Source organism: Callithrix jacchus, chromosome 8 (assembly GCF_049354715.1).
Source record: "Callithrix jacchus isolate 240 chromosome 8, calJac240_pri, whole genome shotgun sequence".
NCBI classification, from domain to species: domain Eukaryota; kingdom Metazoa; phylum Chordata; class Mammalia; order Primates; family Cebidae; genus Callithrix; species Callithrix jacchus.
In genome coordinates this window covers 64,894,093-64,907,208 of record NC_133509.1, presented here as the reverse complement: position 1 = coordinate 64,907,208, position 13,116 = coordinate 64,894,093, and the positions used below count along the sequence as shown (strand labels likewise).

The 13,116-nt window shown below is 39.3% G+C and overlaps 1 protein-coding gene across 1 annotated transcript in view; it reads left to right on the top strand.

Annotated features, from left to right (window-relative positions):
* LOC118144910 (uncharacterized) overlaps nucleotides 1-6,026 on the top strand; it is a 58,948-nt gene extending 52,922 nt beyond the window's left edge. The window contains exon 3 of the mRNA XM_078333173.1: nucleotides 1,612-6,026. The gene's annotated coding sequence lies outside the window, so the exon portion shown is untranslated. The remainder of the gene's footprint in view (nucleotides 1-1,611) is intronic.
* The last annotated feature ends 7,090 nt before the right edge of the window (nucleotides 6,027-13,116 follow it).

Sequence of the window (13,116 nt, the reverse complement as noted above, 5' to 3'; positions counted from 1 at the left end):
GTTATACAAGCCTCTTCAAGAGTGATTTTGGAATCTTCCTTTCTTCTTGATTATGTGTAAGAGTTTCTCTAGAACTGGCATTAATTCTTCTATGAAGGTTTGATAGAACTCACCAATGATAAATGGGCTTTGAGTTTTGTTTCTGGGAGGATTTTTAATTACAAATTCAATTTCCTTAATAAATATAAGGTATTTGGGCTATTTTGAATGACTTTTGACAGTTTATGTTTTTCAAGGAATTATCCATTTTGTCTAAACTGTCAAACTTATTTTACAAAGTTGTTCATATTTCTTTAAATATCTGTAGTATCTTTAGTGATGTCACATAAAGATATTCCTGATATTGATAATATGTGAATCTTTCTTTTTTTTCCTTGTCAGTCTTGCTTATTTTCAGTTTTATCAATCTTCTCAATAACCATTTTTTGTTATTGTGTTTGTTTTCATTTTATTTATTTTAGCTTTTTCTTTTTATTTCCTTTTTCTGCTTACTTTGTGGTTCTTCACTCTATTTTTAAAATTTCTTAAGACAAAAACTGAGGCAATTAGAGACTTTTCTTCTTTTATAGTATAGTTATATAATATAGTTGTTTATTTTCATAAACAACTGCTTAGTAGCTCCTATAAAATTTGATGTATTGTTTTTATTTTCATTCAAAAATTTTTCTTTTTTTTTTTTTGAGACAGAGTTTTGCTCTGTTACCCAGGTTGGAGTGCAATGGAGTGATCTTGGCTCACTGCAACCTCCATCTCCTGGGTTTAAGCCATTCTTCTGCCTCAGCGTCCCAAGTAGCTAGGACTACAGGCATGTGCCACCACACCCAGCTAATTTTTGTATTTTTAGTAGAGTCAGGGTTTCACCATGTTGGCCAGGCTGGTCTCAAACTCCTGACCTCAGGTGATCCACCCCCTCAGCCTCCCAAAGTGTTGGGATTACAGGCATGAACCCCATGCCTGGCTTCAAAATATTTCCTAACTTTTAAAAATTTATTATTTGATCATAAGTTACTTAGAATTGTGTTATTTAACTTCTAAATTTTGGGATATTTTTCCAGAAATCTTTCTGTTACTGATTTCTAACTAAATTCCATTGTGGTCAGAGAATACACTTTATGTTATTTACATCATTGAAAACTTATTGAGACTTGATTTATGGCCCAGAACATGGTCAGTAAATGATTCATGTGTATTTTTAAAAAATACATTTATTGTTCTTTCTGGTATTTTAATAAATTCAATTGGTCAAGTCTGTTGATTATATGTTCCAATCTTCCATATTATTACAATTTTCTGTCTACATTTTCTATCAAATGTTGAGCCTGTAGTATTGAAATCTCTGACTGTTATTGTGGATTTGTCAATTTCTCCTTGCTGTTCTATCAAGTTTTCCTTCATTTATTTAATTATTTAAGGTGCATACTCATTTAGGATGGTTATGTCATCTTTATGCTTGACTCCTTTATTGTTATGAGATGTCCATCTATGTCTCTGGTAGTCCTCATTCTGAAGTCTACTCTGTATGATATTATAATAATATAGCCACACTACAGCCTTTTCACTGGCTTGTTGCAAATGTAATATACCTATATCCATCCTTTTACCTCTCTACAGAAAGTATGCAAGCCAGAAGTCAGTGGAGCAACATATATAAAGTACTGAAAGAAGAACACAACTATCAAACCAGAGTTCTATGGCTCATGAAAATCTTTTATAAAAATGAAAATGAAATGAAATAAAAATATTTTCAGATTTTTATTATCAGCAAACCTGCACTATAGGAAATATTAAGATAACTTCTTCAGGCAGAAAAAAGATGAGTATAATACTAAATGCAAATTTGGATCTATGTGAAGAAATGAAGACTTCTGGAAATGGGTAAAACTGTTAAGAATGATCACAGCATTGTTAAGTTGTTTTCAGGAATTATCCATTGCTTGTGTGTCTTCAGCCTTTAACTATAGTATAGAGTTTTAAATATCTTTGATCAATGTTTTTGATAGATAAAATAAATGGAATACAATTTTTATTATATCCTCTAAAATATTGCCAGTTAACTTTTCGACACCTCAGCATTTTCAAGCTATGTCTTTTAAGTATGTGGTGTTTTCATTGCTATGTAATTCATGGTCAATGTTTCTTACTAAATTCACTTTACAAGTTGGTGTGTTTCTGCAAACAGAAACATAAATTATATGGCTAACATCATTTACTAATACCCTGGTGACAATAAGAATGAATATACTTCAAATTTTGACTGAACAAAATCCGATCATACACGGTTTAAAATATTTATGTCTTGGTTCCCTTCTTTAAAAATATTTATTCGTTCATACAGTCAACAATAATTATCGAGTGCCAGGTACTATTCTAAACCCTGAAGACAAAGCAGTAAACAGAATCGTTACTCTCATGAAGCTCACATTAAAATGGAAGGAGACACAAAATTAACGAGTAAACAAATATATATATGTAATACATCAGATGATAAGTGCTATGAAGAAAAATATAACAGAGCAAAGTAGCAGAAAGTAGGGAGATTTTATTTTAAATTGAGAGATCATTGAAGTCCTCCATAATAAAATAACTTTGAACATAGATATGAATGAAGTAAAGGAATGAGAGCCTGAGACAGAAATGTGCTTGGTAAGTTCTAGGAACAGGAAAAGTGTCAACTGCTTGATGTAGAATGAGGGACAGAGCTAGAAGAAATGAGGTATCTGGGATGCCAGATTATGTAGGCCTTTTGGCAGGGATAGAAATTGGAATGTTATTTTTTGTGAGATGGAAAGGTAGTGAAGGGTTTTAGGCAGGAAAGGAATAGTATCTGACTAATGTTATCACTATGGATGCTGTGTGGAGAGGAGAGGGCACAATGGTCAAGAGAGGAAGCAGGGAGACCTGTATCAAAGATAAATACCATAGCACAGAAAAGTCATAGATCAACTTCATGTACCTTGTGCTCTATTGATAATATAATCCAAGTGTAAGTTTAAGGAGCAAAGGAACCAATGGTAGTTTCAAGCTTTCTGAATTTTCAGTTCTTCAAAATGAACTTTGTATTCATTTGGTGGCTTCTCTAAGGAGTGCTCTTAGCATTGGGGTTGGAATTTATTTCAGCATTGTTCTAGTGATCCACTGCTACACAATTAATAGCCTCCAAACTTAGTGGCTTAAAATAATGACAACATTGGTTTTGCTCACATATCCATCATTTTGGCAGGGTTCAACAGTTTGGCTCCTCTCTGTGCCACTTGGCATCAACTGAGAGGTCTGGAGCCATCTAAAGGCTGGGTTGCTCACATCTGGAAGCTGATACTGACTATCAGCTGTGTCCACAGATGGGGCTGTGGTCAGAATGCTTCATTGTGACCCTTCCATGTAACTCCATGGCATCCTCACAGCATGGTGACTTGGTTCTAAATGGCCAGAATCCCAATGTTATCTGGGTTCCAAGACTGAGCCAGGTGGAAGTAATAATAGTTGATCTAACTTAGCCTTGGAAGTCATGTATCATCCATTCTGGTGCTTCTGTTCATTACAAGTAAGTTTGTAAGGCTGGCCCATATACAAGAGAAGGAGAATTAGTTGCCACCTTCTGATAGGAAGAATATCAAACTCCACTACAAGACAGAAGTGAATTGGCAGACTGGGTGACCTTAGGAACATCTCCAGAACCAGAAAGGACAAATTTTCTTTGCTTGGCTTTAGGAGGACACAGAGGCTTTGAAGAAAAGTGTGTAAAAATCAAAAGAGATTTTAAAAACCTCAAAAGGCAGCAACAACTGAACCTGATACTTTGTTTCTTCAATAAACAGCAGCAAGCTTGCTATATTTTAGGAACCAAGAACCCAAGTCTTTAGGAAGTCTAATAAAGATGCAAAAATAAGTCCTGAGATCTTCTATAGAAGGGCCTATACCTCATTCATGTAGTCTTGATACCTAGCACTATATCTGCAATACTTAATAAATGTTAGCTAAATTAAATATTCGATTATGATAAGTATTACGTTAAGTTATATACAAAGATTTAAGGAAGCACAGAGGAGCAAGAAACACACCATAGGGGGTAATGGAAGGCTTCACAGAAGATTTGGCATTTAAATTCCGTCTTGAATGACTGATATTTTAGGTAAGGGGCATCAGAAATATCATATACAAAGGCATAGACCATGGTTAATGAAGAGAACAGCAAGTTCAAGTTTCTCCATGGCTAAAATGTATCCTTAACACAGAGTAGGCATTCAATAAATATTGCTGAATAAATGAATGAAGGAAGAGAGCTAGATGAACAGCCTAGAAAAGTAAGTTTTATGTTGTGCTGTCCATTTTGTGTTGCTGTAAAGGAATACCTGAGGCTTGATAATTTATAAAGAGGTTCATTAGGGTCATAGTTCTGCAGCCTACACAGGAAGCATGGCACCAGCAACTGCTTCTGATGAGGCCTCAGGAAGTTTCCAATCATGGTGGAAGGCAAAGGGCAAGCTGGCAGGTCACATGGTGAGAGGGAACAAGAAAGAGAGGAGGGAAGCCCCATACTCTTTTTAACAATCAACTCTTTTGTGAACTCATAGAGTGAGAACTCACTCATTAGTGGGGAGGGCACCAGGTTATTCTTGAGGGATCTACCCTCATGACCCAAACACTTCCCATTAGGCCCAGCCTCCAACATTGGGGATCATATTTCAACATGAGATTTAGAGGGTGTAAACATCCAAAACGTATTAGGTTGTGAATCTTTATGCCATGGAAGGAATGTTGGAATGTATCCCACACATGATGTGGTACTATATATGTTTACATAGGAAAATATTGTAACTAGAGGTGTGTTTAAGAGAAATAAGTTTTGTAAGAAGAATGTATTGAAATGAAGAAAGATTGAACTATGGCAGGTCAGACCAATTTGGAAGCTACTGCAAGGGTTTCCAAAGGTAAGACAGTAGAAACAGGGAGGAGAAAGAGCATACAAAAGAGTTTTGATGGTAGAATTGATAGATTTGTTAACTTGACCCAATTATTGGAAGTAAAAGTGAAGGAGAGAAGGATACTTCTTAGTTTTCTGGCTGGGTGACTAGATGATTGTGTCATCAAATGAGATAGAAAATATAGAGGAAGAATATATTTTGTATGTTTTGGGTTTTGTGTGTGTTTGTCATATAATCTGCTCAGTCCTATGTGTCATATATGGTGTGGGACACTGAATGGGAGATGTCTGGTGGACATTTGGAGCTATGTATACATCCCCCACATTCTGAGTCATATAATAATATTTAAACAACAGACTTAAAATTGGACCTCATCCAAGTAGCTGAAAACTAGCCTCATATTGTTTCTTCCTGGTTCAAAAATATTTCTGGGATATTTCATATGACAGTGGTGACCTACTTCTGCCCTATAGCATTTTCTCTGTTTTTCCCTGCTGCTATCAATATTATGAACTGGACACCACGTTGAGCACTGACTCTTGAAGATAACTTCTGTTTCTGTTTCATCCCTTGATTCTTCACATCCCTCATGTGGACCTCAGATTCTTATGATGGCAGTGAGATGACAACTCTGAAATTTCTGAAGGTGGCATGGTTGTTCTGTTCTAACCCAGGAGACACTGCTATGATGAAAAAAGAAAAAATACTCTTCCTAGCATTTGTGTGGCAGCCATGGAGGTGTGTCTCTTAGATCTCCCTTCAAGAGAATCTGTTGTTGGGCTCCTACTAGACGGGCAGTCTTCAGCCTCTGCATCTTTGGATCCACCATGGCATTTATGCTGAGGTCATGCTTCCTAAAGGCTTCTTTCAGTGAATGGCTGAGCATGGCAGTAACACTAGAGCTGAGCTCTTTCTGCCCAATATGGGATTTCTCTAATGGCACTTTTGCTCATGGAAACCTTTTGACTTCGCCAAGGCTTTCCTAGATATGATAATCTGAAAACCTTCCTGCATAGTGCTCTGAAGTCTATACCCCCTAACTACTGTTCTCTCCCCTTTTATCCCTCACAAGTGTTTTTGTCAATAAATTTCTCATATGTCTAATCCTGTATGAGCATTTGATTTTTGAAAGACATAAACTGACAAAAAATAATACCAGGAATGGGGTTGTAGGACTAGTGTGCTCACCACTTGGATGTCAGGGAAGACCCCATATCAAGTGGAATGTTGGGCACGTATACTCTTTGGAATAAGGTGGTGACTGAATTGCTGAAGATTTTTCTAGTGGTGGCATAGACCCTGCAACTGAGATAGCCATATCCGGGGGACAATGGGCCACTTTTTCATGCAGCTGTTAGACTTCCTTAACTTCTAATTTACTTCTTTACTGCATATAACATTTTCATTTAATAATGGATACTTCTCGGGGGAGGACTCAAGATGGCGCTGTGAGAACAACCCAGGATTGGAGCTCTTGTTGAATCCGCGGAGAGGTGAGTCAGAGCTGCATTTCCAGACTGATCTTTGTTGCCCACAGAACGGGGAAATTCCCAAGTATAAAGGAGACGTGGGACGCCAGGCAGTACCTCTGCCTGGCGAAGCCAGCAGCTGGGGTGGCAGCAGCTGGCCCTACCCAGCGCTCCCCACAGGGCGTGCTTGTCTGGATGCCCTGTTGAACCGGCAACCTGAGCCTTTAGAGGGCTGAACTTGAGACTGAATGAGACTTGGACAGTGGGCCAGCCCAGGGGATTGCAGGGACAGAGCGTTTGGGGTAGCCCAGTGGGACGAACAAAACCGCGATTTCAAACGCTCCCCGTGCAGATGGTCCAAGACGCTCTGTGGGGGAGGGGCTTCCACCATTACCGAGGCAACCCATCCCAACTGAGATACACGCCCACTGCTGACGCAGCCAGCCATTGCCGAGGCAACCCGTCCCTACTGAGATACACGCCCACTGCTGATGCAGCCTGCTGTTGCCGAGGCAACTCGCTACAACAGAGAGACTCTGCCGCAGGGCGTAGCTGGTGGCGGAGACCGCAGCAGAACAGCAGAGCCTGCAGAAACAGGGCGAACCACACAACAGCTGGGCGGAGCCTCGGCAGGCAAACAGTGGCTAGTCTGCCTCCTAGCTGGGCAGGACACCTCAACTGACATCCAAAAATAAAGCCCGAACCCCCCAACACAGAGCATTTGAGAAATAAAGGGTTTTTTTAATGAGCTCTGTTGCAGCAGAATCAAACATGGCAGCCAAACAGCCCTGAATGAACAACAGAGCTCACAGCTCAGCAATTGAGCTCCTATAAAGTACAGACTGTCTCCTCAAGCAGCTCCCTGACACCTCTATATCCAAAAGACTGACATTTGGCAGGCATCATCCTGGGACAAAGAGAGCAGAAAAAGAAACTGGTAGCATCCCTCACTGTGCCACAGCTGCTATAGGTGCACCCCAGACAAGCAGGGCCTGGAGTGGACCTCAGCAGTCGTACAGTGAAGGGGCTAGACGGGTAGAAGGAAAACCAAGTAACAGAAATACTTCATCATCAACAATCTGGGTGTCCACTCAGAGACCCAATCGAAAAGTCAGCAACTACATAGACGACAAGTGGATAAATCCACAAAGATGGGAAGAAACCAGCGCAAAAAGGAGGAAAACACCCAAAACCAGAACACCTCGCCTCCTAGAAAGGACCAAAACTCCTCACCAGCAAGGGAACAAAGTTGGACGGAGAATGACTGTGACGAAATGATGGAATTAGACTTCAGAAGGTGGATAATGAGAAACTTTTGTGAGTTAAAGAACATGTATTAAGTCAATGCAAAGAAACTAAGGAACTTGAAAAAAGATATGAAAAAAGATTTGAGGCAATGATAACAAGAATGGATAACTTAGAGAGGAATATGAATGAATTAAAGGAGCTGAAAAACACAATATGAGAACTTCGCGAAGCATGCACAAGTTTCAATAGCCGAATTGACCAAGCAGAAGAAAGAATATCAGAAGTCGAAGACCAACTCAATGAAATAAAATGAGAAGCCAAGATTAGAGAAAAAGCTCAAAAAGGAATGAACAAAGTCTCCAAGAAATGTGGGACTATGTGAAAAGACCTAACCTACGTTTGATAGGTGTACCAGAAGGGGACAAAGAGAATGAATCCAAGCTGGAAAATACTCTTCAGGACATCATCCAGGAAAATTTCCCCGACCGAGCAAGACAGGCCAACACTCAAATGCAGGAAATACAGAGAACACCACAAAGATATTCTGCAAGAAGAGCAACCCAAGGCACATAATCATCCGATTCAACAAGGTTGAAATAAAGGAGAAAATACTAAGGGCAGCCAGAGAGAGAGGTTGGGTCACCCACAAAGGCAAGCCCATGAGACTCACAGCAGATCTCTCGGCAGAAACGCTACAAGCCAGAAGAGAGTGGGGGCCAATATTCAACATTCTTAAAGAAAAGAACTTTCAACCCAGAATTTCATATCCAGCCAAACTGAGCTTCATAAGTTAAGGAAAAATAAAATCCTTTGCGAACAAGCAAGTACTCAGAGATTTTGTCACCACCAGGCCTGCTTTACAAGAGCTCCTAAAAGAGGCACTACACATAGAAAGAAACAACCAGTACCAGCCATTCCAAAATCACACTAAATACTAAAGAGCATCAACATAATAAAGAATCTACAACAACTAACAGGTAAAACAGCCACTTAGCATCAAAATGGCAGTATCAAATTCACACATAACAATATTAACCCTAAATGTAAATGGACTAAATGCACCAATTAAAAGACACAGACTGGCAAATTGGATTAAAAGCCAAAACCCATCAGTGTGCTGTATCCAGGAAACCCATCTCACATGCAAGGATACACAAAGGCTCAAAATAAAGGGATGGAGGAAGATTTACCAAGCAAACGGAGAGCAAAAAAAAGCAGAAGTTGCAATTCTCATCTCTGATAAAATAGACTTTAAAGCAACAAAGATCAAAAGAGACAAAGAAGGCCATTACATAATGGTAAAAGGATCGATACAACAAGAAGAGCTAACGATCCTGAACATATATGGACCCAATGCAGGAGCACCCAGATACATAAGGCAAGTTCTTAATGACTAAAAATGAGACTTAGACTCCCACACAATAATAGTGGGAGACTTTAACACTCCACTGTCAATATTAGACAGATCAATCAGACAGAAAATCAACAAGGATATCCAGGGCTTGAACTCAGACATGGAGCAAGCAAACCTGATAGACATTTACAAAACTCTCCACCCCAAATCCACAGAATACACATTCTTCTCAGCACCACATCACACCTACTCTGAAATTGACCACATAACTGGAAGTAAAGCACTGCTCAACAAATGCAAAACAACTGAAATCATAACAAACAGCCTCTCAGACCATAGTGCAATCAAGTTAGAACTCAGAATAGAGAAACCAACCCAGAACCGCACAGCTTCATGGAAACTGAACAACTGGCTCTTGACTGTTGACTGGGTAAACAATGAAATGAAGACAGAAATAAAGAAGTTCTTCGAAACCAATGAGAACGAAGACACAACATGCCAGAACCTCTGGGACACATTTAAAGCAGTCTCTAGAGGAAAGTATATAGCAATAAGTGTCCATATGAGGAGAATGGAGAGATCCAAAATTGACACCCTATCATCAAAATTGAAAGAGCTAGAGGAGCAAGATCAAAAAAACTCAAAACCCAGCAGAAGACAAGAAATAACTAAGATCAGAACTGAACTGAAGGAGATTGAGACACGAAAAACCCTTCAAAAAATCAATAAATCCAAGAGCTGGTTTTTTGAAAAGATCAACAAAATAGACCGACCACTAGCCAGATTAATTAAAAATAAAAGACAGAACAACCAAATAGATGCAATAAAAAATGATAAAGGGGAAATCACCACAGATTCCACAGAAATTCAAACCATCATCAGAGAATATTACAAACAACTCTATGCATATAAACTAGTAAACCTGGAAGAAATGGATAAATTCCTGGACTCCTGTGTCCTCCCAAGCCTAAACCAGGAGGAAGCTGAAACTATGAATAGACTAATAACAAGGTCAGAAGTCGAGGCAGGAATTAAGAGCCTACCACACAGAAAAAAGCCCAGGTCCAGACGGGTTCGCAGCCGAATTCTCCCAGACACACAAAGAGGAGCTGGTACCATTCCTTCTAAAACTATTCCAAACAATCCAAAAAGAGGGAATCCTTCCCAAATCATTTTACGAGACCAACATCACTCTGATATCAAAACCCGGCAGAGACCCAACAAGAAAAGAAAATTTAAGGCCAATATCCATGATGAACATAGATGCAAAAATCTTCAATAAAATATTGGCAAGCCGATTGCAACAGCAAATCAAAAAACTTATTCATCATGATCAACTAGGATTTATCCTGGGGATGCAAGGCTGGTTCAACATACGCAAGTCTATCAACGTAATTCACCACATAAACAGAACCAAAAACAAAAACCACATAACTATCTCAATAGACACAGAGAAGGCATTTGACAAAATTCAACAGCCCTTTATGCTAAAAACCCTCAATAAACTTGGTATCGATGGAACGTATCTCAAAGTAATAAAAGCTGTTTATGACAAACCAACAGCCAATATCATACTGAATGGGCAAAAACTGGAAGCATTCCCTTTGAAATCTGGCACTAGACAAGGATGCCCTCTCTCACCACTCCTATTCAATATAGTACTGGAAGTTCTAGCCACAGTAATCAGGCAAGAAAAAGAAATAAAGGGTATTCAAATAGGAAAGGTGGAAGCCAAATTGTCTCTATTTGCAGACGACATGATAGTATACCTAGAAGACCCCATCGCCTCAGCCCAAAATCTCCTGAAACTGATAAGCAACTTCAGCAAAGTCTCAGGATATAAAATCAATGTGCAAAGATCACAAGCATTCGTCTACACCAATAACAGACTTAAAGAAAGCAAATAAAGAATGAACTGCCATTCACAATTGCCACAAAAAGAATAAAATACCTTGGAATACAACTTACAAGGAACGTAAGGGACCTCTTCAAGGAAAACTACAAACCACTGCTCAACAAAATCAGAGATGACACAAACAGATGGAGAAACATTCCATGTTCATGGTTAGGAAGAATTAATATTGTGAAAATGGCTATACTGCCCAAAGTAATTTACAGAATCAACACTATCCCCATCAAGCTACCATTGACTTTCTTCACAGAACTGGAAAAAACCACCATGAACTTCATATGGAACCAAAAGAGAGCCCGCATAGCCAAGTCAATTCTAAGCAAAAAGAACACAGCCGGGGGCATCACACTACTGGATTTCAAACTATACTACAAGGCTACAGTAATCAAAACAGCATGGTACTGGTACCAAAACAGAGATATAGACCAATGGAACAAAACAGAGGCACTGGAGACAACACAACATATCTATAACTATATAATCTTTGATCAACCAGACAAAAACAAGCAATGGGGAAAGGATTCCCTGTTTAACAAATGGTGTTGGGAAAACTGGCTAGCCATGTGCAGAAAGCAGAAACTGGACCCCTTCCTGACACTTTACACTAAAGTTAACTCCAGATGGATTAAAGACTTAAACATAAGACCTGGCACGATAAAAACCCTAGAAGGAAATCTAGGCAAAACTATCCAGGACATAGGAGTAGGCAAGGACTTCATGAACAAAACACCAAAAGCATTGGCAACAAAAGCCAAAATAGACAAATGGGACCTAATGAAACTCCACAGCTTCTGCACGGCAAAAGAAACAATCACTAGAGTGAATTGGCAACCAACAGAATGGAAAAAAAATTTTGCAGTTTACCCATCTGACAAAGGGCTGATATCCAGAATTTACAAAGAACTCAAACAGATTTACAGGAAAAAAACAAACAAGCCCATTCAAAAGTGGGCAAAGGATATGAATAGACACTTTATGAAAGAAGACATATATGAGGCCAACAATCATATGAAAAAATGCTCATCGTCACTGGTCATCAGAGAGATGCAAATCAAAACCACATTGAGATACTATCTCATGCCAGTTAGAATGGCGATCATTAAAAAATCTGGAGACAACAGATGCTGGAGAGGATGTGGAGAAAAAGGAACACTTTTACACTGTTGGTGGGAGTGTAAGTTCAACCATTGTGGAAGACAGTGTGGCGATTCCTCAAGGCCTTAGAAATAGAAATTCCATTTGACCCAGCAATCCCATTACTGGGTATATATCCAAAAGACTATAAATCGTTCTACTATAAGGACACATGTACACGAATGTTCATTGCAGCACTGTTTACAATAGCAAAGACCTGGAATCAACCCAAATGCCCATTGATAATAGACTGGATTGGGAAAATGTGGCACATATACACCATGGCATATTATGCAGCAATCAGAAATGATGAGTTTGTGTCGTTCGTAGGGACATGGATGAATCTGGAGAACATCATCCTCAGCAAACTGACACAAGAACAGAAAATGAAACACCGCATATTCTCACTCATAGGCGGGTGATGAAAAATGAGAACACATGGACACAGAAATGGGAGTACTAAACACTGGGGTCTATTGGGGGGAAAAGGGGAGGGCCAGTGGGAGGGGCAGGTGGGGAGGGATAGCCTGGGGATAAATGCCAAATGTGGGTGAAGGGGAGAAGGGAAGCAAAGCACACTGCCCTGTGTGTACCTATGCAAGTGTCTTGCATGCTCTGCTCATGTACTCCAAAACCTAAAATCCAATAAAAAAGAAAAAAGAAAAAAAAATAATGGATACTTCTTGTCCAATTATTCTCTTTGTTGATGTTTTCATTTCTGGTCTTTTATTCATCTTAGGTAATAGCAGATGAAATTGGCCATCATTATGACTCCTGGTAGGATTATCAGGCTCACTTGGAGCATAAACTGCAGGCAGGCTCTCTAACCAGAGCAAGCCAGTTAAATGTCATTAATCCAGGTGCAGCAAGGGGTGTTGGCAGTCCACATACGCTACTTGGACTGGCCAGCAGGAAGCCCAGGATACTGCAATGTTTTATTACATGTTGAACATTCCTAATCTCAATATTTGAAGTCTGAAATGCTCCCAAATCCAAAACTTTTTGAGCACTGACATGGCACAACAAGTGGAAAATTATTCATGTGACAGGATTGCAATCAAAATGCAAATGTTTCTT